Consider the following 24,968-nt stretch of genomic DNA (forward strand, 5'->3'; position numbering starts at 1 on the left):
ACAGTAGCTAAAGCAAGGGGCTGTAGCAGCACACAAGTAGCCTACAAATGCACACTGGGCCGGGCATGCCCTGCGCTCGTGAAGTGAGCGCTGTAGGAGCGAAATTAGAGCGGGCGAGAAGACCAACGCTCCATCCTTTGGGAATCTCGCTCAGTGCTCCAGCCTTTGGGAATCTCGCTCAGTGCTCCAGCCTTTGGGAATCTCGCTCAGTGCTCCAGCCTTTGGGAATCTCGCTCAGTGCTCCATCCTTTGGGAATCTCGCTCAGTGCTCCAGCCTTTGGGAATCTCGCTCAGTGCTCCATCCTTTGGGAATCTCGCTCAGTGCTCCAGCCTTTGGGAATCTCGCTCAGTGCTCCAGCCTTTGGGAATCTCGCTCAGTGCTCCAGCCTTTGGGAATCTCGCTCAGTGCTCCATCCTTTGGGAATCTCGCTCAGTGCTCCAGCCTTTGGGAATCTCGCTCAGTGCTCCAGCCTTTGGGAATCTCGCTCAGTGCTCCAGCCTTTGGGAATCTCGCTCAGTGCTCCATCCTTTCGCTCAGTGGTCCAGTCAAATTGGGCACGGTCCGCTCCAGCTCCGCTCCACTCACATACTCTGCTACCAATCACTTAGATCATGTATTTTCAGACTCGTGAAGAAACTGCCTTCTACCCCTCTCGTTCGCATGCTCCGCACAGACCAGACAAGTTTAAGCGTGCACGCAATGGATTATGGTCATTATAGTTAATTACCATGTTTTCTGCGTTAAACTACGTAGAATATTGGCCGGTTGAAAACTGCAACTCCCTTTTACATCGCACAGTTCAGGTTCGATCTAATTTATCTCTACAGAAACTGGACATTGAGCTCCCAGAATTAAATGGAATTCAAGTAAATGAACTGATGTCAGTCAATTAGTTGTTTATAAACCGAAAAATAACAAACGTTTTTGTTAATATCTCAGCACAACCTACTACATGGTTCCAGTAGCGATGCGTGGGTAAAATCACCGGGAAGCCAAGTTACAGTAATTGCGTTGTTTGCTCTATAACCTGTTAGTTCATAGGGAAAGGGGGAGACCTAGTCAGTAGTACAAATGAATGCATTCAACTAAAATGTGTCTTCCCCATTTAACCCAACTCCTCTGAATCAGAGAGGTGCGGGGAGCTGCTTAATCGACATCCACGTCTTAGGTCACTGGGGAACAGTGGGTTAACTGCCTTGTTCAGTGGCAGAATGACAGAGATTTCTTTTACCTTATCAGCTCGGGGATTCAATCCAGCAACCTTTCAGTTACTGGCCCAACGATCTAATCACTAGGCGACATATGCCTTGCCACTGTGATAAATAGGCCTAAATGCCGAGACAATAAGATTAGATTCAACCACAACATTGTTTTATCATAAAACCGGAGAGCAACCTATATCAGGTGAAGTCCACAAAACATGTTAGAACCCCCTTCACGTGACCTACTGCATGGTCAACCAAGGTAATGTTTCTGACATTTTCTGACCACTAAACAACTATTGATTTATAACCATGAAGAGATACCGCAAGTCACAAAGAAAACAGGCTTTGCCTCCACTATTCCAGCACCATTTCAACATCATCTAATCACCTCTGCTTAGTCTAATACAGTGGCAACTACAAGTGATTTAGTCCTATCAAAGTAAGCTAAATATGATGTGGCTGTCCATGGTACTGGTGTGTGTGTGTGTGTGTGTGTGTGTGTGTGTGCAAGCAGAAAAAACATGTTGACTCACCCTATTTTGTAGTGAACTGCCCATGCCATCCTCCTCTTTAATGTTTCTGAAACGGTCTATAACTCAAAATCATAACATACAGTACACTCTTTTAGTTTTTGTTGTCCTAGGCTATCTGGCTAAAATGCTTGCTCGTTAGCCTAACTTCCTTTCATGGGCAATGATGCGCCAGGCCAGCTAGTTAACATTAGGCTAACGTTATTACATCGATCTACATGTTGAACTTCCATCCTCTCAGGCCAGGGGCACAATGTATGAATTTATGGTAGGACCAGAATGGCCGTTATGATCATTGGCCAGTATGGAGAATTACACTACCATTCAAACGTTTGGGGTCACTTAGAAATGTCCTTGTTTTTGAAAGAAAAGCACATTTTATGTCCATTAAAATATGGCTAGAAAAAAGACCTTTCTTCTGAAACTCGTCAGTCTATTCTTGTTCTGAGAAATGAAGGTTATTCCATGCAAGAAATTGCCAAGAAACTGAAGATCTCGTACAACGCTGTGTACTACTCCCTTCACAGAACAGTTTAAACTGGCTCTAAGCAGAATAGAAAAAGGAGTGGGAGGACCCGGTGCACAACTGAGCAAGAGGACAAGTACATTAGAGTGTCTAGTTTGAAAAACAGACACCTCCATAAGTCCTCAACTGGCAGCTTCATCAAATAGTACCCGCGAAACACCAGTCTCAACGTCAACAGTGAAGAGGCGAACCCGGGATGCTGCCCTTCTAGACAGAGTTCCGCTGTTCAGTGTCTGTGTTATTTTGCCCATCTTAATCTTTTCTTTTTATTGGCCAGTCTGAGATATGGCTTTTTCTTTGCAAAAACCATTTTCAGCTACAACAGTCATTTATGTATAACATTAACAATGTCTACACTGTATTTCTAATCAATTTCATGTTATTTTAATTAATGGACATTTTTTGTGCTTTTCTTTCAAAAACAAGGTAATTTCTAAGTAACCCCAAACTTTTGAACGGTAATAGCACAATTCCAAATCCCTATCTCCATCCATGGCAAATTTAGGAAAATGAACGATTTTAGCTAGCTAGCTAGCCACCGAAGGTCAACGACACAACAAGATGCAACAATTCAAGTTTTCTGTCAATGATATTTGGCTTGATGTGATGTGATTGGTCTGAGCCAAATCCAAATGGGCTTCACTTGACACTTTGTGTTGGTGCGCCAGGACCATTTACAGCTAAGCTCACTCAGTTTAGCTCAACACTGATTGGTTATTATTTTATCATTTTTTAATCAATTGAGACCAAATGCTCACTGGCTTCCCTGACTTCCCTTGCATTCAATGGTATGCTCGGCAACAGTGTGGTTAGTGTTAGGGTTAACGTTTGCATGACGACTCATCCTGCATTCAATTCGGCTGCTCTATCGATCACTCCATAAATCAGTTTGAACCTACCATCCTAGAAGTTGTTTATTAGGATGTCAAAATCACGAGATTCATGAAGAGATTCGTGTAGGCCAGCAAAACACATCACTCTATTTTTTCAAAAATTCTATATCTTGATTGCTGACATGCAAAACATTTTGGACTGTATCAGCAGTGGACTAATGAAACAAATACCAAAATAGTGGTATTTTAAAATCTGATTTTAAGAAGAGAAATCTTAGAATTCACTACATTGGTGTCAGCAGTGCCAGTGAGGTCATTGGAGAGGCTTGTAATATTTCTCATAGACTAGACGTAACATAGTACATGTAAATCCGGGACACTCAAATTAGTATGATATGTTATGTTAGGTATGGTTAAATACTGTAAGACACAAGGTCACGTAAGGCAAAAACTAAAGTAAGGTGCTTGGTCGGGCGTATAACACGAGCGTCTAGCAACCCAACGGTTACTGTTGTAGGGTTCACAGTAGCGTAGGGTTCACCATTTACCAAGATCCTGCAATATGTTCTGGGATATAATCCAGGCTAACTATTGTAACAGTCACAAAAACAAGTGGATAGCCTGAGCCCTAACAGTCACAAAAATAGGTGGATAGCCTGGGCCCTAACAGTTACAAAAATAGCTGGATAGCCTGGGCCCTAACAGTCACAACAACTATGCAGCGGTACGAGGTAATCGAGGTAGATATGTACATATACCAGTGGAGGCTCCTTAGAGGAGGAAGGGGAGGACCATCCTCCTCAGTGAAATATCATACAAATAAAAATAGTGAAACACTAAAAAAGTGATCGTTTTTAGATTAAACTATACTAATATATTCATGTCACCAAATAATTAAAACACATTGTTTTGCAATGAAGGTCTATAGTAACTTCAACAGCACTCTCTTGGGTAGCACCATGGTGTAGCCAGGGAACAGCTAGTTTCTGTCCTCCTCTGGGTACATTGACTTCAATAGAAAGCCTAGGAGGCTTGTAGGCCTCACCCCCTTCCATAGACATACATGGTAATTATGACCAGTTCCCAGAGGATGACCTCCAATCAATCAAAGCATTTTCAGAATAAACTGACATGTTGTTCATCCAATCATAGGATTAGGATCAGAGAACAAACCAAGTGAGTTGTATTGGGGTTTATGTGTGTTGAGAAACTTGGTGACATTATTGGATGGAGATTGAAAAGAGATAGTTGAGCATTTCTTCAAATTAGTTTCTTCAAATTACAAGAGAAGGATGAAGTAGATTAAAAATTGTTTTCTTGGTTTTAGAATGTGTGTTTGTGCAATTTATTTCAATTTGCCCTGTTAGTAGCAGTAGCTAGCTTGCTAACGTTACCAGCTCCAGTGTGCAGTTTTCGACGCCGACATTACCTACAATTTTGTTGACTTTGTTGAAAAACCCCGTTCATTCTCTGGGGTACACGGAAAAGATGCGAACTAAAACTGAGAATTCGTTTCATGAATACAGATGCAACGGTGAGGGCGTTCAATACCAATTGGTATCAGTATAGCTGGTTACAGGGAGCCTGTCATCAAGCCGCCTGTGTTGCTAGCCTGCTTTTTTGGGGAAGTCTGAGCCTTTGTCGAAAGGTGGGTACAGATCAAAATAAAATCAAATGTATTTATATAGCCCTTTTTACATCAGCTGATATCTCAAAGTGCTGTACAGAAACCCAGCCTAAAACCCCAAACAGCAAGCAGTGACCTGAAGAACATCGACCGTTCAGCTAAACGGCAAAACAAAAGCAGGGAGCATATAAATGCCCACATCAGATTTAAGCGTCTGGGAAAAAGCCGCATAGATCACAACGAAGGTCTGCGTATTCAAACTGAACAACACAAGGAGACACAGTAAGAATAAATTGGGATGTTCTCAAGCGGATTGTCCACAGCATTGCGTTTTTGGACACGCAACGACAGGCTTTTAGAGGACACCACAAGAGGGAAAGTTCCGCTAACAGCGGTAATTGCACGTTACGATGCTTTACTACCTGAACATATGGAACTTTCGACTGTCTTTTCTGGGATGTCGAAATCAAAGCAGAAGGAGTTGATAGTTTCCATCGTATTAAACATTTGATTAAAGAGAGGTTGACGCTTTTTTTTCGCGCGCGTTCATATAGGATTTCCACATTCCTCCGATATTTATTTAGCAAAGATGATACCACATAATCACTCGGGACGAACACGAAGCACAAACTTGTTACATAAATGTTGCAGCAGCCTAGGCTACCTACACCTTACTACAATTAGAGATCTGACATGGTGTATGGGATGAAAACGAGACAATGTTTCAGTCTGATCAACGGTACACTACTAATAAATGCTGCTGCATATCAATCAATCAATCAATCAAATGTATTTATATAGCCCTTCGTACATGAGCTGATATCTCAAAGTGCTGTACAGAAACCCAGCCTAAAACCCAAAACAGCAAGCAATGCAGGTGTAGAAGCATACAGCCTATGCGCGCTGTCCATTTGGTCAGGGTAAACTAATTAGTAACGTATTGTGTTTATAGTACTTTTGTGTGTCAGGAGAGAATGCGGATGTGATCAAATGTGGTTTATATTCCAAATTGGACTGGCTAGGCTGTCTATACGTTTTCAATCCCAAATGATTAACTGGAATGAATCAATCAACATAATAGTGGTTACAGATGTGAGTACATTTTTTTAAGGCCTACAGTTGCATAGACCTGCGCCATACAAACATGCATAAAACTCAGCCCTGAGAGTTCTATTCTCTATCAATTGTTGTCTCTGTGTCTGGGTAGAGGAAATTCCCCTCCTAATTTAGTCTGAATGTGATTCATGTGAACAAGTATAAAGTTGCTTCCCCCAGGGCCAGGAGTCTTTTTTCAGTTTTTTAAAACCATGGGACCTGAAAAAAACTGGTCCCATCATAGAAAACCCTGTGCCCTGAAAAACGAGTCCCTTGTAAAACCTTTTGACAACTGATTCATCACTGTCATACCTTATAGGGTCCAGTGTTTTCCTGGTTAGGTTAAGAGATAAGGAAAAACTCCGGGCCCCAGGGGTAAAATTGCCCCACTACTCTGGGACCTATGGTGCCACCAGTCTGCTTGCTTGTTTTCTGTTATCGTCAGGTACTTTGATGTGTCAAGTGGGCGAGATGCTCAGTCTATTTGACTTTGTGAATTTTGAGATATCCGAGTTTAACTTCATGGAGAAACTCGTTATTCAATCCTACGATGGTGCAGCTGTAATGGAATGTATCTGCCATTTTGTATTTACAGCTGAGTCCCCTCCTGTTCACTGATTAAGAGGTGATGACTACTCCACTCTTTCTCCTGACAACTTTCTCCTGACATGAACTGAAGCCACGTCTCATGTGCCCGTTCATCCACTGGAACATTGAGTGTTTCCTCTCCAAGCACTGCGAGAACCTCTATCCATTTTCTCTCATTACTGTAGGTAGAGTCAATCACATTATTACACATCAATGGTTTTACTCCTTACTGGGACTAACTCATTATTAACTCTTTTGATTAACTGTGTTGTCTGTTGTCTTTTAGTTTTTTGTCTTCCCAGTCAAATCCTGTCCTGCACTGAAGTCAAGCCTCTGAACACCAACTCATGCTTCATACCCTCATTCAGTCACTGCTGTGATCCCTTCCCAACACTGTAAGTAGCCCTCTCATTCCCCTTCCTTACAATATTGTACTGTAAATGTCTTTATTAAATGCTTTAGTTTAAAATCATTTGTCTTTGATTTTCTTAAGCCCACTTTGTCGTCCCTGTGCGTTCCGCGCCTATACTGTGCGTCTCCCACCGTCCTCTATTTATCAAGTCACCAGCCTCCACTGACGTATAGGTAGGGGTAAAGTGACTAGGCAACATGATAAGTAATAAACAGCAGCAGCAGCGTATGTGACGAGTCTAAAGAGGTAGTGCAAAAGGGTCAATGCAGAGAGTCTGTGTAGCAGAGAGTCTGTGTAGCAGAGAGTCTGTGTAGCAGAGAGTCTGTGTAGCAGAGAGCCTGTGTAGCAGGGAGCCTGTGTAGCAGGGAGCCTGTGTAGCAGGGAGCCTGTGTAGCAGGGAGCCTGTGTAGCAGGGAGCCTGTGTAGCAGAGAGCCTGTGTAGCAGAGAGCCTGTGTAGCAGAGAGCCTGTGTAGCAGAGAGCCTGTGTAGCAGAGAGCCTGTGTAGCAGAGAGCCTGTGTAGCAGAGAGTCTGTGTAGCAGGGAGCCTGTGTAGCAGGGAGCCTGTGTAGCAGGAGCCTGTGTAGCAGAGAGCCTGTGTAGCAGAGAGCCTGTGTAGCAGAGAGCCTGTGTAGCAGAGAGCCTGTGTAGCAGAGAGCCTGTGTAGCAGAGAGCCTGTGTAGCTATTTGGTTAACTGCTTTATGTGAGACCCTTTCATAGAACATATGGTCTATTATACTCAATGGTGTAAAGTACTTAAGTAAAAAATACTTTAAAGTACTACTTAAGTAGTTTTTGGGGGTATGTGTACTTTACTATTTATATTTTTGTCAACTTTTACTTTTACTTCACTACATTCATAAAGAAAACGAATGTACTTTTTACTCCGTACATTTGACCTGACAGCCAAAAGTACTCGTTACATTTTGAACGCTTAGCAGGGCAGAAATGGTTCAATTCACACACTTATCAAGAGAACATCCCTGGTCATCTCTACAGCCTCTTATCTGGTAGACTCACTAAACAGAGAACATCCCTGGTCATCTCTACAGCCTCTTATCTGGTAGACTCACTAAACAGAGAACATCCCTGGTCATCTCTACAGCCTCTGATCTGGTAGACTCACTAAACAGAGAACATCCCTGGTCATCTCTACAGCCTCTTATCTGGTAGACTCACTAAACAGAGAACATCCCTGGTCATCTCTACAGCCTCTTATCTGGTAGACTCACTAAACAGAGAACATCCCTGGTCATCTCTACAGCCTCTGATCTGGTAGACTCACTAAACAGAGAACATCCCTGGTAATCTCTACAGCCTCTTATCTGGTAGACTCACTAAACAGAGAACATCCCTGGTCATCTCTACAGCCTCTTATCTGGTAGACTCACTAAACAGAGAACATCCCTGGTAATCTCTACAGCCTCTTATCTGGTAGACTCACTAAACAGAGAACATCCCTGGTCACCACTAGAGCCTCTTATCTGGTAGACTCACTAAACAGAGAACATCCCTGGTCATCTCTACAGCCTCTGATCTGGTAGACTCACTAAACAGAGAACATCCCTGGTAATCTCTACAGCCTCTTATCTGGTAGACTCACTAAACAGAGAACATCCCTGGTCATCTCTACAGCCTCTTATCTGGTAGACTCACTAAACAGAGAACATCCCTGGTAATCTCTACAGCCTCTTATCTGGTAGACTCACTAAACAGAGAACATCCCTGGTCACCACTAGAGCCTCTTATCTGGTAGACTCACTAAACACAGAACATCCCTGGTCATCTCTACAGCCTCTTATCTGGAGGACTCACTAAACAGAGAACATCCCTGGTCATCTCTACAGCCTCTTATCTGGTAGACTCACTAAACAGAGAACATCCCTGGTCATCTCTACAGCCTCTTATCTGGTAGACTCACTAAACAGAGAACATCCCTGGTCATCTCTACAGCCTCTGATCTGGTAGACTCACTGAACAGAGAACATCCCTGGTCATCTCTACAGCCTCTTATCTGGTAGACTCACTAAACAGAGAACATCCCTGGTCATCTCTACAGCCTCTTATCTGGTAGACTCACTAAACAGAGAACATCCCTGGTCATCTCTACAGTCTCTTATATGGTAGACTCACTAAACACAAATGCATCTTTTGTTAATGATGTCTGAGTGTTGGAGTGTGCCCCTGGCTATCTGTAATGATGTCTGAGTGTTGGAGTGTGCCCCTGGCTATCCATAAATGTTACAAACAAGAAAATGGTGCTGTCTGCTTTGCTTAAAATAAGGAATTTGAAATGATTTATACTTATACTTTTATTTTTGATCCTAAAGTATACACTGCTCAAAAAAATACAGGGAACACTAAAATAACACATCCTAGATCTGAATTAATGAAATATTCTTATTAAATACTTTTTTCTTTACATAGTTGAATGTGCTGACAACAAAATCACACAAATTATCAATGGAAATCAAATTTATCAACCCATGGAGGTCTGGATTTGGAGTCACACTCAAAAATAAAGTGGAAAACCACACTACAGGCTGATCCAACTTTGATGTAATGTCCTTAAAACAAGTCAAAATGAGGCTCAGTAGTGTGTGTGGCCTCCACGTGCCTGTATGACCTCCCTGCAATGCCTGGGCATGCCCCTGATGAGGTGGCGGATGGTCTCCTGAGGGATCTCCTCCCAGACCTGGACTAAAGCATCCGCCAATTCCTGGACAGTCTGTGGTGCAACGTGGCATTGGTGGATGGAGCGAGACATGATGTCCCAGATGTGCTCTATTGGATTCAGGTCTGGGGAACGGGTGGGCCAGTCCATAGCATCGATGCCTTCCTCTTGCAGGAACTGCTGACACACTCCAGCCACATGAGGCCTAGCATTGTCTTGCATTAGGAGGAACCCAGGGCCAACCGCACCAGCATATGGTCTCACAAGGGGTCTGAGGATCTCATCTCGGTACCTAATGGCAGTCAGGCTACCTCTGGCGAGCACATGGAGGTCTGTGCGTCCCCGCAAAGAAATGCCAACCCACACCATGACTGACCCACCACCAAACCGGTCATGCTGGAGGATGTTGCTGGCAGCAGAATGTTCTCCACGGTGTCTCCAGACTGTCACGTCTGTCACATGTGTTCAGTGTGAACCTGCTTTCATCTGTGAAGAGCAGAGGGCGCCAGTGGCGAATTTGCCAATCTTGGTGTTCTTTGGCAAATGCCAAACGTCCTGCACGGTGTTGGGCTGTAAGCACAACCCCCACCTGTGGACGTCGGGCCCTCATACCACCCTCATGGAGTCTGTTGCTGACCATTTGAGCAGACACATGCACATTTGTGGCCTGCTGGAGGTCATTTTGCAGGGCTCTGTCAGTGCTCCTCCTGCTCCTCCTTGCACAAAGGCGGAGGTAGCGGTCCTGCTGCTGGGTTGTTGCCCTCCTACGGCCTCCTCCACGTCTCCTGATGTACTGGCCTGTCTCCTGGTAGCGCCTCCATGCTCTGGACACTACGCTGACAGACACAGCAAACCTTCTTGCCACAGCTCGCATTGATGTTCCATCCTGGATGAGCTGCCTTACCTGAGCCACTTGTGTGGGTTGTAGACTCCGTTTCATGCTACCACTAGAGTGAAAGCACCGCCAGCATTCAAAAGTGACCAAAACATCAGCCAGGAAGCATAGGAACTGAGAAGTGGTCTGTGGTTATCACCTGCAGAACCACTCCTTTATTGGGGGTGTCTTGCTAATTGCCTATAATTTCCACCTGTTGTCTATTCCATTTGCACAACAGCCTGTGAAATTTATTGTCAATCAGTGTTGCTTCCTAAGTGGACAGTTTGATTTCACAGAAGTGTGATTGACTTGGAGTTACATTGTGTTGTTTAAGTGTTCCCTTTATTTTTTTGAGCAGTGTATTTTAGCAATTACATGTACTTTGATACTTAAGTATATTTAGAACCAAATACTTGTCGGTTTTTACTCAAGTAATATTTTACTGGGTGTCTTTTACTTTTACTTGAGTAACTTTCTATCAAGGTATCTATACTTTTACTCAAGTATGATAATTGGGTACTTTTTGCACCACTGAGAATTATCTTTCCTATTACAAGAAATGTAACCTAATGTCATGAGCCCAAACACATTCTCTAGTCCAATGTCATGAGCCCAAACACATTCTCTAGCCCAATGTCATGAGCCCAAACACATTCTCTAGTCCAATGTCATGAGCCCAAACACATTCTCTAGCCCAATGTCATGAGCCCAAACACAATCTGAAGCCCAATGTCATGAGCCCAAACACATTCTCTAGCCCAATGTCATGAGCCCAAACACATTCTCTAGCCCAATGTCATGAGCCCAAACACAATCTGAAGCCCAATGTCATGAGCCCAAACACATTCTCTAGCCCAATGTCATGAGCCCAAACACAATCTGAAGCCCAATGTCATGAGCCCAAACACATTCTCTAGCCCAATGTCATGAGCCCAAACACAATCTGAAGCCCAATGTCATGAGCCCAAACACATTCTCTAGCCCAATGTCATGAGCCCAAACACAATCTGAAGCCCAATGTCATGAGCCCAAACACAATCTGAAGCCAAATGTCATGAGCCCAAACACATTCTCTAGTCCAATGTCATGAGCCCAAACATATTCTCTAGTCCAATGTCTTGAGCCCAAACACATTCTCTAGCCCAATGCAATGAGCCCAAACACATTCTCTAGCCCAATGCAATGAGCCCAAACACATTCTCTAGTCCAATGTCATGAGCCCAAACACAATCTGAAGCCCAATGTCATGAGCCCAAACACATTCTCTAGTCCAATGTCATGAGCCCAAACACATTCTCTAGTCCAATGTCATGAGCCCAAACACATTCTCTAGTCCAATGTCATGAGCCCAAACACAATCTGAAGCCCAATGTCATGAGCCCAAACACATTCTCTAGTCCAATGTCATGAGCCCAAACACAATCTGAAGCCCAATGTCATGAGCCCAAACACAATCTGAAGCCCAATGTCATGAGCCCAAACACAATCTGAAGCTCAATGTCATGAGCCCAAACACAATCTGAAGCCCAATGTCATGAGCCCAAACACAATCTGAAGCCCAATGTCATGAGCCCAAACACATTCTCTAGCCCAATGTCATGAGCCCAAACACAATCTGAAGCCCAATGTCATGAGCCCAAACACATTCTCTAGTCCAATGTCATGAGCCCAAACACATTCTCTAGTCCAATGTCATGAGCCCAAACACATTCTGAAGCCCAATGTCATGAGCCCAAACACATTCTCTAGTCCAATGTCATGAGCCCAAACACAATCTCTAGTCCAATGTCATGAGCCCAAACACATTCTCTAGACCAATGTCATGAGCCCAAACACATTCTCTCGTCCAATGTCATGAGCCCAAACACATTCTCTAGTCCAATGTCATGAGCCCAAACACATTCTCTAGTCCAATGTCATGAGCCCAAACACATTCTCTCGTCCAATGTCATGAGCCCAAACACATTCTCTAGTCCAATGTCATGAGCCCAAACACATTCTCTAGTCCAATGTCTTGAGCCCAAACACATTCTCTAGCCCAATGCAATGAGCCCAAACACATTCTCTAGTCCAATGTCATGAGCCCAAACACAATCTGAAGCCCAATGTCATGAGCCCAAACACATTCTCTAGTCCAATGTCATGAGCCCAAACACAATCTGAAGCCCAATGTCATGAGCCTAAACACATTCTCTAGTCCAATGTCATGAGCCCAAACACAATCTGAAGCCCAATGTCATGAGCCCAAACACAATCTGAAGCCCAATGTCATGAGCCCAAACACAATCTGAAGCCCAATGTCATGAGCCCAAACACAATCTGAAGCCCAATGTCATGAGCCCAAACACATTCTCTAGCCCAATGCAATGAGCCCAAACACATTCTCTAGTCCAATGTCATGAGCCCAAACACATTCTCTTGTCCAATGTCATGAGCCCAAACACATTCTCTAGTCCAATGTCATGAGCCCAAACACATTCTGAAGCCCAATGTCATGAGCCCAAACACATTCTCTAGTCCAATGTCATGAGCCCAAACACAATCTGAAGCCCAATGTCATGAGCCCAAACACATTCTCTTGTCCAATGTCATGAGCCCAAACACATTCTCTAGTCCAATGTCATGAGCCCAAACACAATCTCTAGTCCAATGTCATGAGCCCAAACACATTCTGAAGCCCAATGTCATGAGCCCAAACACAATCTCTAGTCCAATGTCATGAGCCCAAACACATTCTCTAGTCCAATGTCATGAGCCCAAACACATTCTCTAGTCCAATGTCATGAGCCCAAACACATTCTCTCGTCCAATGTCATGAGCCCAAACACATTCTCTCGTCCAATGTCATGAGCCCAAACACATTCTCTAGTCCAATGTCATGAGCCCAAACACATTCTCTAGTCCAATGTCTTGAGCCCAAACACATTCTCTAGCCCAATGCAATGAGCCCAAACACATTCTCTAGTCCAATGTCATGAGCCCAAACACAATCTGAAGCCCAATGTCATGAGCCCAAACACATTCTCTAGTCCAATGTCATGAGCCCAAACACAATCTGAAGCCCAATGTCATGAGCCTAAACACATTCTCTAGTCCAATGTCATGAGCCCAAACACAATCTGAAGCCCAATGTCATGAGCCCAAACACATTCTCTAGTCCAATGTCATGAGCCCAAACACAATCTGAAGCCCAATGTCATGAGCCTAAACACATTCTCTAGTCCAATGTCATGAGCCCAAACACAATCTGAAGCCCAATGTCATGAGCCCAAACACAATCTGAAGCCCAATGTCATGAGCCCAAACACAATCTGAAGCCCAATGTCATGAGCCCAAACACAATCTGAAGCCCAATGTCATGAGCCCAAACACATTCTCTAGCCCAATGCAATGAGCCCAAACACATTCTCTAGCCCAATGTCATGAGCCCAAACACATTCTCTTGTCCAATGTCATGAGCCCAAACACATTCTCTAGTCCAATGTCATGAGCCCAAACACATTCTCTAGTCCAATGTCATGAGCCCAAACACATTCTCTTGTCCAATGTCATGAGCCCAAACACATTCTCTAGTCCAATGTCATGAGCCCAAACACAATCTCTAGTCCAATGTCATGAGCCCAAACACATTCTGAAGCCCAATGTCATGAGCCCAAACACAATCTCTAGTCCAATGTCATGAGCCCAAACACATTCTCTAGTCCAATGTCATGAGCCCAAACACATTCTCTCGTCCAATGTCATGAGCCCAAACACATTCTCTCGTCCAATGTCATGAGCCCAAACACATTCTCTAGTCCAATGTCATGAGCCCAAACACATTCTCTAGTCCAATGTCATGAGCCCTAACATATTCTCTAGTCCAATGTCATGAGCCCAAACATATTCTCTAGTCCAATGTCATGAGCCCAAACACATTCTGAAGCCTAATGTCATGAGCCCAAACACATTCTCTAGTCCAATGTCATGAGCCCAAACATATTATATAGTCCAATGTCATGAGCCCAAACACATTCTCTAGTCCAATGTCATGAGCCCAAACACATTCTGAAGCCTAATGTCATGAGCCCAAACACATTCTCTAGTCCAATGTCATGAGCCCAAACATATTATATAGTCCAATGTCATGAGCCCAAACACATTCTCTAGTCCAATGTCATGAGCCCAAACACATTCTGAAGCCCAATGTCATGAGCCCAAACACATTCTCTAGTCCAATGTCATGAGCCCAAACATATTATATAGTCCAATGTCATGAGCCCAAACACATTCTCTAGTCCAATGTCATGAGCCCAAACACATTCTCTAGTCCAATGTCATGAGCCCAAACACAATCTCTAGTCCAATGTCATGAGCCCAAACACATTCTCTAGTCCAATGTCATGAGCCCAAACACATTCTCTAGTCCAATGTCATGAGCCCAAACACATTCTCTAGTCCAATGTCATGAGCCCAAACACAATCTCAAGCTAAGCCATTCCTTTTATTTAATTTTTGTATTGTGTGTTTTAATTAACTTGTGTTTCTGTTGCTGCTAGTCTTTTCCAATGTTCAAGGACATTTGAAAGGTCCTGTAGAATTCATATTTTGAGTAATGTACACTTTGCATAATCTTGAAAACCTTTGTAAAAGGACTTAAAACTAGAATTTTATTTGGATTGATTTTTAATACCAGATCGGAGGTTTGTTGACCACAGATTGCACATGTTTTTAAAACCTGCTATTTTTAAACTCATTCATGCACTTTGCATTGTCTTACCTCTCGTTCATTGTTATGTTATATGTTGTGATGTGTTCTGGCTCATTTACAGAGCCTTCAGAAGGTATTCACTCCCCTTGACCTCTTCCACATTTTGTTGTTCTTACAGCCTGAATTTAAAATGGATTCATTTGAAATGTTGTGTCACTGGCCTTCACACAATACCCCATAATGTCAAAGTGGAATTATGTTTTTTGATTTTTTTTAAACAAATTAATTTAAAAAATGTGAATCTGAAATGTCTTGAGTCATTAAGTATTTAATTCCTTTGTTATGCCAAGCCTAAATATGTTCAGGAGTAAAAAATGTGCTTAACAAGTCACATAGTAAGTTGCATGGACTCATTCTGTGTGCATTTAATAGTGTTTAACATGATTTATGAATGACTACCTCATCTCTGTACCCAACACATACAATTGTCTGTAAGGTCCCTCAGTGAAGCAGTGAATTTCAAACACAGATTCAAACACAAAGACCAGGGAGGTTATCCAATGCCTCGCAAAGAAGGGCCCCTATTGGTCGATGGGTACATTTAAATAAAAAGCAGACATTGAATATCCCTTTGAGCATGATGAAGTTATGGATACACTTTGGATGGTCTATCAATACACTCAGTCACTACAAAGATACAGGCGACCTTCCTACTCAGTTGCTGGGGAGGAAGGAAAGCACCCAGGGATTTCAGCATGAGGCCAATGGTATCTTTAAAACAGTTTCGGAGTTTAATGGCTGTGATAGGAGAACACTGAGGATGGATCAACAACATTGTAGTGATGCCACAATACTAACCTAAATGACAGAGTGAAAAGAAGGAAGACTGCACAAAATACAAATATTCAAAAACATGCTTCCTGTTTGCAATACGGCACTAAAGTAAAACTGCTAAAAATGTGGCAAAGAAAGGAACTTTATGTCCTGAATACAAAGCGTTATGTTTGGGTTAAATCCAACACACCACATCACTGAGTACCATTTTTCATATTTTCAAGCATGGTGGTGGCTGCATCATGTTATGGGTATGCTTGTCAACGGCAAGGACTTGGGAGTTTTTTTTTTTTAGGATCAAAATAAATGGAATGGAGCTAAGCACATGCAACATCCTAGAGGAAAACCTGGTTCAGTCTGATTTCCAACAGACACTTGTAAACAAATTCACCTTTCAGCAGGACAATAACCTAAAACACACGGCCAAATATACACTGGAGTCGGCTTGAAAATATATGGCAGGACTTAAAAATGGCTGTCTAGCAATGATCAACAAATATTGTACAATTCAGGTGTGCAAAGCTCTTAGATACTTACCCAGAAAGACTTGAATTTACACACATTTCTGAAAAACAGGTTTTCACTTTGTCATTATAGGGTTTTGTTGTGTAGATGGGTGAGAGAGAAAAACATGTATTAATTACATGTTTAATTCATGCTGTAACTTAACAAATTGTGGAATTAGCCAAGAGGTATGAATCCATTCTGAAGGTACCTGTGCTGCTATCTTGGCCACGGCTCACTTGAAATAGAGATCAGTATCTCAATGTGACTGCTCTGGTTCAGTAGGGGATATTAATATAAAATATACAATACGGGCAGTGTAATTTCAGATAATCAGCCTATTCACGAAGGCCAGTCATTGTTGCACATTAGCACGTAGCCTACAGTCACAGAAATGCATCGTATTTGGACCGTAGACCTTCTTTACATCGTGCACGCTAAAGGAACACAACGTATTATCAACGTAGGCCAAAGGGATGTTTATCTCAATGATAAGAGGTTTTAAATCAAATAGAATTGATAATGGCTATATATTAATACGTTCAAGTAGAGTATATATGTTTCTCCATGGGAATACATCAGTCTCTATATATACATCAGTCTCTATATACATCAGTCTCTATATACATCAGTCTCTATATACATCAGTCTCTATGTACATCAGTCTCTATATACATCAGTCTATATATATCAGTCTCTATATACATCAGTCTATATATATCAGTCTCTATATACATCAGTCTATATATACATCAGTCTCTATATACATCAGTCTATATATATCAGTCTCTATATACATCAGTCTATATATACATCAGTCTACTATATACATCAGTCTATATATACATCAGTCTCTATATACATCAGTCTATATATACATCAGTCTCTATATACATCAGTCTATATATATCAGTCTCTATATACATCAGTCTATATATACATCAGTCTATATATACATCAGTCTCTATATACATCAGTCTCTATATACATCAGTCTCTATATACATCAGTCTCTCTATACATCAGTCTCTCTATACATCAGTCTCTCTATACATCAGTCTCTATATACATCAGTCTCTATATACATCAGTCTCTATATACATCAGTCTCTATATACATCAGTCTCTATATACATCAGTCTCTATATACATCAGTCTCTATATACATCAGTCTCTATATACATCAGTCTCTATATACATCAGTCTATATACATCAGTCTCTATATACATCAGTCTCTATCAGTCTCTATATACATCAGTCTCTATATACATCAGTCTCTATATACATCAGTCTCTATATACATCAGTCTCTATATACATCAGTCTCTATATACATCAGTCTCTATATACATCAGTCTCTATATACATCAGTCTCTATATACATCAGTCTCTATATACATCAGTCTCTATATACATCAGTCTCTATATACATCAGTCTCTATATACATCAGTCTCTATACATCAGTCTCTATATACATCAGTCTCTATATATACATCAGTCTCTATATACATCAGTCTCTATATATACATCCGTCTCTATATATACATCAGTCTCTATATATACATCAGTCTCTATATATACATCAGTCTCTATATACATCAGTCTCTATATACATCAGTCTCTATATACATCAGTCTCAGTCTCTATATACATCTATATATACATCAGTCTCTATATACATCAGTCTCTATATACATCAGTCTCTATATACATCCGTCTATATATACATCCGTCTATATATACATCCGTCTCTATATACATCAGTCTCTATATATATCAGCCTATATATATCAGCCTATATATATCAGTCTCTATATACATCAGTCTATATATACATCAGTCTATATACATCAGTCTCTCTATATACATCAGTCTCTCTATATACATCAGTCTCTCTATATACATCAGTCTCTATATACATCATATACATCAGTCTCTCTATATACATCAGTCTCTATATACATCAGTCTCTATATACATCAGTCTCTCTATATACATCAGTCTCTCTATACATCAGTCTCTCTATACATCAGTCTCTCTATACATCAGTCTCTATATACATCAGTCTCTATATACATCAGTCTATATATACATCAGTCTATATATACATCAGTCTATATATATCAGTCTATATATATCAGTCTATATATACATCAGTCTATATATACATCAGTCTATATATACATCAGTCTATATATACATCAGTCTATATATACATCAGTCTCTATATACATCAGTCTCTATATACATCAGTCTCTATATACATCAGTCTCTATATACATCAGTCTCTATATACATCAGTCTATATATACATCAGTCTCTATATACATCAGTCTCTATATACATCAGTCTCTATATACATCCGTCTATATATACATCCGTCTATATATACATCCGTCTCTATATACATCAGTCTCTATATATATCAGCCTATATATATCAGCCTATATATATCAGTCTCTATATACATCAGTCTATATATACATCAGTCTATATACATCAGTCTCTCTATATAGTCTCTATATCATCAGTCTCTCTATATACATCAGTCTCTCTATATACATCCGTCTCTATATATATCAGTCTCTATATACATCAGTCTCTATATACATCAGTCTCTCTATATACATCAGTCTCTATACATCCGTCTCTATATATACATCCGTCTCTATATATACATCAGTCTCTATATATACATCAGTCTCTATATATACATCAGTCTCTATATACATCAGTCTCTATATATACATCAGTCTCTATATATACATCAGTCTCTATATACATCAGTCTCTATATACATCAGTCTCTATATATATACATCAGTCTCTATATATATACATCAGTCTCTATATATATACATCAGTCTCTATATATATACATCAGTCTCTATATATACATCAGTCTCTATATATACATCAGTCTCTATATATACATCATATATACATCAGTCTCTATATATACATCAGTCTCTATATACATCAGTCTCTATATACATCAGTCTCTATATACATCAGTCTCTATATACATCAGTCTCTATATACATCAGTCTCTATATATTAATATGTTCCAGTAGAGTATATATGTTTCTCCATGGGAATTGACGAGGTAAGCGTGTGATTTTTCTCTTTACACTTTTCTTGCACTAGATTATTTCTATGACTTTTGAATGACCCTCTTGTGCATCAAAAACACAGCATGAACCATAGACCTCTCTTTGAACCAATAAGGACTTAAGTTGATACAAATTATTCCACTGGGTGTTGCTATATAATGACACATGTAGCTGCTGAAAAAGGTTAACTTTATTGGGCAACCCGACCAAATTCACATAGAAATATGAGTTATAGATCTGTCATTCGTTCATTGAAAGCAAGTCTAAGACGCTGTGGATTTGTTCTATGTGCGCTATATCTATGCTTCCCTTTCTGAAGTTTTGTTTTTGCCTCTTTTACTTTCGGTTTTCCACACCAACTGTTTTCTCTAACAGCTGAAAATACAATATTTTTGGTTATTGAATATATATTTCACAGCGGTTTAGATGGTACAACGATTCTCTACACTTTACATTGCTTGTTTCATCACTTAAACTGAAATTAGGTGAACTATTTATTGACATTTTTGTAACCAGGAAATGGCGGAGTGATTTGTTAATATATATATATATTGTTCATATTAAAGGAGCCATATGCAGAAATTACTCTGCCATTTCCTGGTTATAGAAATAGGCTACATTTGATATCTCACTAAAAGGGATTGACTCCTGAGATTAAAAACCTTTTGGGACATTTTTGATCTATTTGTAACATGTAATGACCCTTTTCTAAACTTTTTTAAATGATGTTGTTTATTTGCAGCCATCATTGCCCAAATAAACATCGTTCTTTGAACCCTTCCTGTCTCTAAGAAATGATTTTGATATGAATATTCCAACAGGATACTGTAGTATGTATCTGGCACAGCAGGAGACAGTCTGTGGTAGACTGATTCTCTATTTCTGGTTCTGTGTTTCAGTCTAATGCCCACCTAAAATCAAACAGTGCGTTAACAGGCTTGTGATGACGTCACATTGTTCATTGCGTCATGCTCACATCGATACCTCTTTCTGTTGGTGTAAAAACTCTCTGACACAATCCATTGGTGGTGCACTCAGTATATTTCCAATCAATGGGGTGAGCACTCTTCGATCGTGATCCTGCCTGTGTCAATGAAAGTTCACAACATTTAACTTTAGCGTGATCGTTGGTGGATTTGTATCCAGAAACTCCCTTCCTTCTGTCCTTGAAGCCTTGAATCAGTCTGCATTTGGAATCAGTCTGCATTTGCCTTCAATTAAACAGTCCCCCCCACATATAATAAGGGGCATTATGCAACTCCAGTTAGTCATCGATTGGGTCACGTTCAACCAATCAGAAGACCAAATCTTTTATATATTCTAAATCTAAAATCGATGAGCCTCTATTTTGAAGTGGTTTCAGACTGAATCAGTGACTTGAATCAATAGTGTAAACAGAGCTCTAATCAGTCCACTCTCTTACTGCTCTTGTTTACCTCTCACTGGTCTAAATGTATTTGTTTAGCTCCCTCGTGTGGCAACATGGAGTAGTGCAGGTAGTGGCAGTGGCTGACATTTCATAGCGTAATAACACCTTTGCTTCTCTATAGCTGTTTCCATATTCAGCTTCATGTTAACCGCCATCATGAATGATGACTCAGTATGTACCAGGTGAAAATAGATTTATGTGCTAAAACAAAACATTATTATCCATGAATTATAAATAACATCACGGACAATGTGCACTCAGGGCTTCTGCCTTGTGTGTGTTGCACTATAGCATAATGACATCACTTAAGACTGCATGATGCCATTGGTCTTTTTCTCAACCAATGGAAGACAACAGACATAAGTACCATACAACCAATACCTGCTGGCCTACATCCCTAGCCACACCTCAAATATCTATATCCACTATAGACCGCTCCAAGGGAACTAGTCTATCTATCTTACCATTATTCCAGACTAGCATTGCGTTGCAAGCAGATATACACATTTCTGTGAACTGTAAGGAAAATGGACAAGAAAGTATTCTCCTTCCTACCCCCCCATTACAGTCAACGTACACAATAGATGAGGCCACAGGACAACTCTCAGCCCTGAAGGTAATATAGTGGTTGGTAGGGTCTATTCTTATCTGTTGAACCAAATCAGAATATCAATGATTGCTCTCTGACAGAAGTACCTTTAGCTGGTGGAAAGATGAAAGACAGATCTTTTCTATCAGATTAGGTGACTCTTTGATCTTCCAGGTGGGTGACTGACCTATTTCTGTGGCTCTTTGATCTTCCAGGTGGGTGACTGACCTATTTCTGTGGCTCTTTGATCTTCCAGGTGGGTGACTGACCTATTTCTGTGGCTCTTTGGGGCAAAGGGACATCTTTTGCACTTCTTGTACATTAAGCCATTGATGTTGAAAAAAAAACTCTTCAGACAGACAGACAGACAGACAGACAGACAGAGCATTACATGTCTCTACTCCTAGTACTACAGTACACAAGGTAGACAACCAATTAGAGAAGCGCTGTGATGATGAGATATGTTCAGCACGTTCCAGAGAAGGATTCACATTCAGACATCATATTCTCATACCTTTCTCTTACCAACCCATTTCAACTTCAGATAACATTGGGCACAGGTGGATGTCAAGACGTGTATCTCATTTTACTCCTGTAGTAAAAGGTTTGTCATTTAGTCATAGTACATATTGGGGAAGCTGATAGTGTGATACTGAACCATGTACTCTCATCATGTGTATAGTAGAGAACATCTGTCATGGTGTGTTTGACATTTGGGCCTCAAGTGCTTTGATCTATGTTCTGCCCAAGGAACTATGCTCAGTCAGAAATAAGATTGGGTTTATTAGACACACAGTAGACCGTTTTGGGTATGAATTTAAGAAAGAAACAATCCTATCAAGTCGACCCAAAACCTTGACTGAACAGAAGTAAATCGTTTAGGGTTGGCACTACTAACAATACGACTCACTAACAGATTGCTACAACATTTCTAACAACACAGAACTGTGTCAATGCTAGTTTACTGCCTCTAAACTTCTGGCAATTTGCTATGTCAGCACTTTCACAGTAATAGAATTTGGTGTCTGAATTTAGCTTTACCGTACCCAGGCAGTGACACGAGGTTGCTAACCCCACAGAAGACATCATGTAGAACAAAAAGTGAACTTCTCTGCTTTGCTTACAGTGCAGATTCAGTATCTTTAACCGTTTGCTTACAGTGCAGATTCAGTATCTTTAACCCTTTGCTTACAGTGCAGATTCAGTATCTTTAACCGTTTGCTTACAGTGCAGATTCAGTATCTTTAACCGTTTGCTTACAGTGCAGATTCAGTATCTTTAACCCTTTGCTTACAGTGCAGATTCAGTATCTTTAACCCTTTGCTTACAGTGCAGATTCAGTATCTTTAACCCTTTGCTTACAGTGCAGATTCAGTATCTTTAACCCTTTGCTTTGCTTACAGTGCAGATTCAGTGTCTTTAACCCTTTGCTTACAGTGCAGATTCAGTATCTTTAACCCTTTGCTTTGCTTACAGTGCAGATTCAGTATCTTTAACCGTTTGCTTACAGTGCAGATTCAGTATCTTTAACCCTTTGCTTACAGTGCAGATTCAGTATCTTTAACCCTTTGCTTACAGTGCAGATTCAGTATCTTTAACCCTTTGCTTACAGTGCAGATTCAGTATCTTTAACCCTTTGCTTTGCTTACAGTGCAGATTCAGTGTCTTTAACCCTTTGCTTACAGTGCAGATTCAGTATATTTAACCCTTTACTTACAGTGCAGATTCAGTATCTTTAACCCTTTGCTTACAGTGCAGATTCAGTATATTTAACCCTTTACTTACAGTGCAGATTCAGTATATTTAACCCTTTGCTTACAGTGCAGATTCAGTATCTTTAACCCTTTGCTTACAGTGCAGATTCAGTATCTTTAACCCTTTGCTTACAGTGCAGATTCAGTATCTTTAACCCTTTGCTTTGCTTACAGTGCAGATTCAGTGTCTTTAACCCTTTGCTTACAGTGCAGATTCAGTATCTTTAACCCTTTGCTTACAGTGCAGATTCAGTATCTTTAACCCTTTGCTTTGCTTACAGTGCAGATTCAGTGTCTTTAACCCTTTGCTTACAGTGCAGATTCAGTATATTTAACCCTTTACTTACAGTGCAGATTCAGTATATTTAACCCTTTAAGCTGTACTTTTAAATGCTTTGATCTCAACATTGACCCAAGTCAAAATCCTCCACCACAGGAATCCACTATCGCTGCAGACAACAACACCCAGAATTAAAGGCACAGTGAAATCCACTATCGCTGCAGACAACAACACCCAGAATTAAAGGCACAGTGAAATCCACTATCGCTGCAGACAACAACACGCAGAATTAAAGGCACAGTGAAATCCACTAACGCTGTAGACAACAACATGCAGAATTAAAGGCACAGTGAAATCCACTATCGCTGCAGACAACAACACCCAGAATTAAAGGCACAGTGAAATCCACTATCGCTGCAGACAACAACATGCAGAATTAAAGGCACAGTGAAATCCACTATCGCTGCAGACAACAACACGCAGAATTAAAGGCACAGTGAAATCCACTATCGCTGCAGACAACAACACGCAGAATTAAAGGCACAGTGAAATCCACTATCGCTGTAGACAACAACATGCAGCTCTAAAGTATCGGTGCTCGGCTTGGCGCTGTTGCCGTAGAAACGTGTTTTAGCACTGGGCCGGTTCGAATGTGGTTCCATACGAGACATGCTGTGCATGGAGAGATATGCACGTTTGTGTTTGTCTTGTGCTGTGGAGTAGAAGTGGTCCTCCCTCTCTGGCGTGGAATCAGCCCTGTCCTGTCTCTGTGGTGAGAGTGAGGGAGTAGAAGAGAGAGAGGATATGGGGGGGGCGGGGTTGAGAATCAGACAGAGAAAGAAGTGTGAGGATGAGAGAGAGAGTTAGGCACCTGTTTTCCCTCTGAGATGCTTTTATTCCACACTGCTACACTGATGGCTTCAGCCCATCAACTCCAGTAACTTGGCAGTTTAGTCCATCTCAGACAGATGTGGCAACTCCCACTCCCAACTACTCCCAGAGGCCTGGGGCACTCTCCCCGTACATGGTTTATAGAGGCCTGGGGAACTCTCCCCGTACATGGTTTATAGAGGCCTGGGGAACTCTCCCCGTACATGGTTTATAGAGGCCTGGGGAACTCTCCCCGTACATGGTTTATAGAGGCCTGGGGAACTCTCCCCGTACATGGTTTATAGAGGCCTGGGGAACTCTCCCCGTACATGGTTTATAGAGGCCTGGGGAACTCTCCCCGTACATGGTTTATAGAGGCCTGGGGCACTCTCCTCGTACATGGTTTATAGAGGCCTGGGGAACTCTCCCCGTACATGGTTTATAGAGGCCTGGGGAACTCTCCCCGTACATGGTTTATAGAGGCCTGGGGAACTCTCCCCGTACATGGTTTATAGAGGCCTGGGGAACTCTCCCGTACAT

The 24,968-nt window shown here is 41.2% G+C and overlaps 1 long non-coding RNA gene across 2 annotated transcripts in view; it reads left to right on the forward strand.

The window, feature by feature from the left end:
* Positions 1 to 24,968, forward strand: part of LOC118375452 (uncharacterized) — a 46,876-nt gene that overhangs the window by 9,937 nt on the left and 11,971 nt on the right. The window contains exons 1-3 of one of the 2 annotated variants that reach the window (XR_008128626.1): positions 4,284 to 4,743; positions 6,413 to 6,586; positions 6,692 to 6,800. This is a non-coding gene — a long non-coding RNA (uncharacterized LOC118375452). Of the gene's footprint in view, positions 1 to 4,283; positions 4,744 to 6,412; positions 6,587 to 6,691; positions 6,801 to 24,968 lie in introns of those variants that run through there. The other variant, XR_008128625.1, reaches the window with a different exon arrangement.

The sequence above is a fragment of the Oncorhynchus keta genome, unplaced genomic scaffold, assembly GCF_023373465.1.
Source record: "Oncorhynchus keta strain PuntledgeMale-10-30-2019 unplaced genomic scaffold, Oket_V2 Un_scaffold_17407_pilon_pilon, whole genome shotgun sequence".
Taxonomy (NCBI): domain Eukaryota; kingdom Metazoa; phylum Chordata; class Actinopteri; order Salmoniformes; family Salmonidae; genus Oncorhynchus; species Oncorhynchus keta.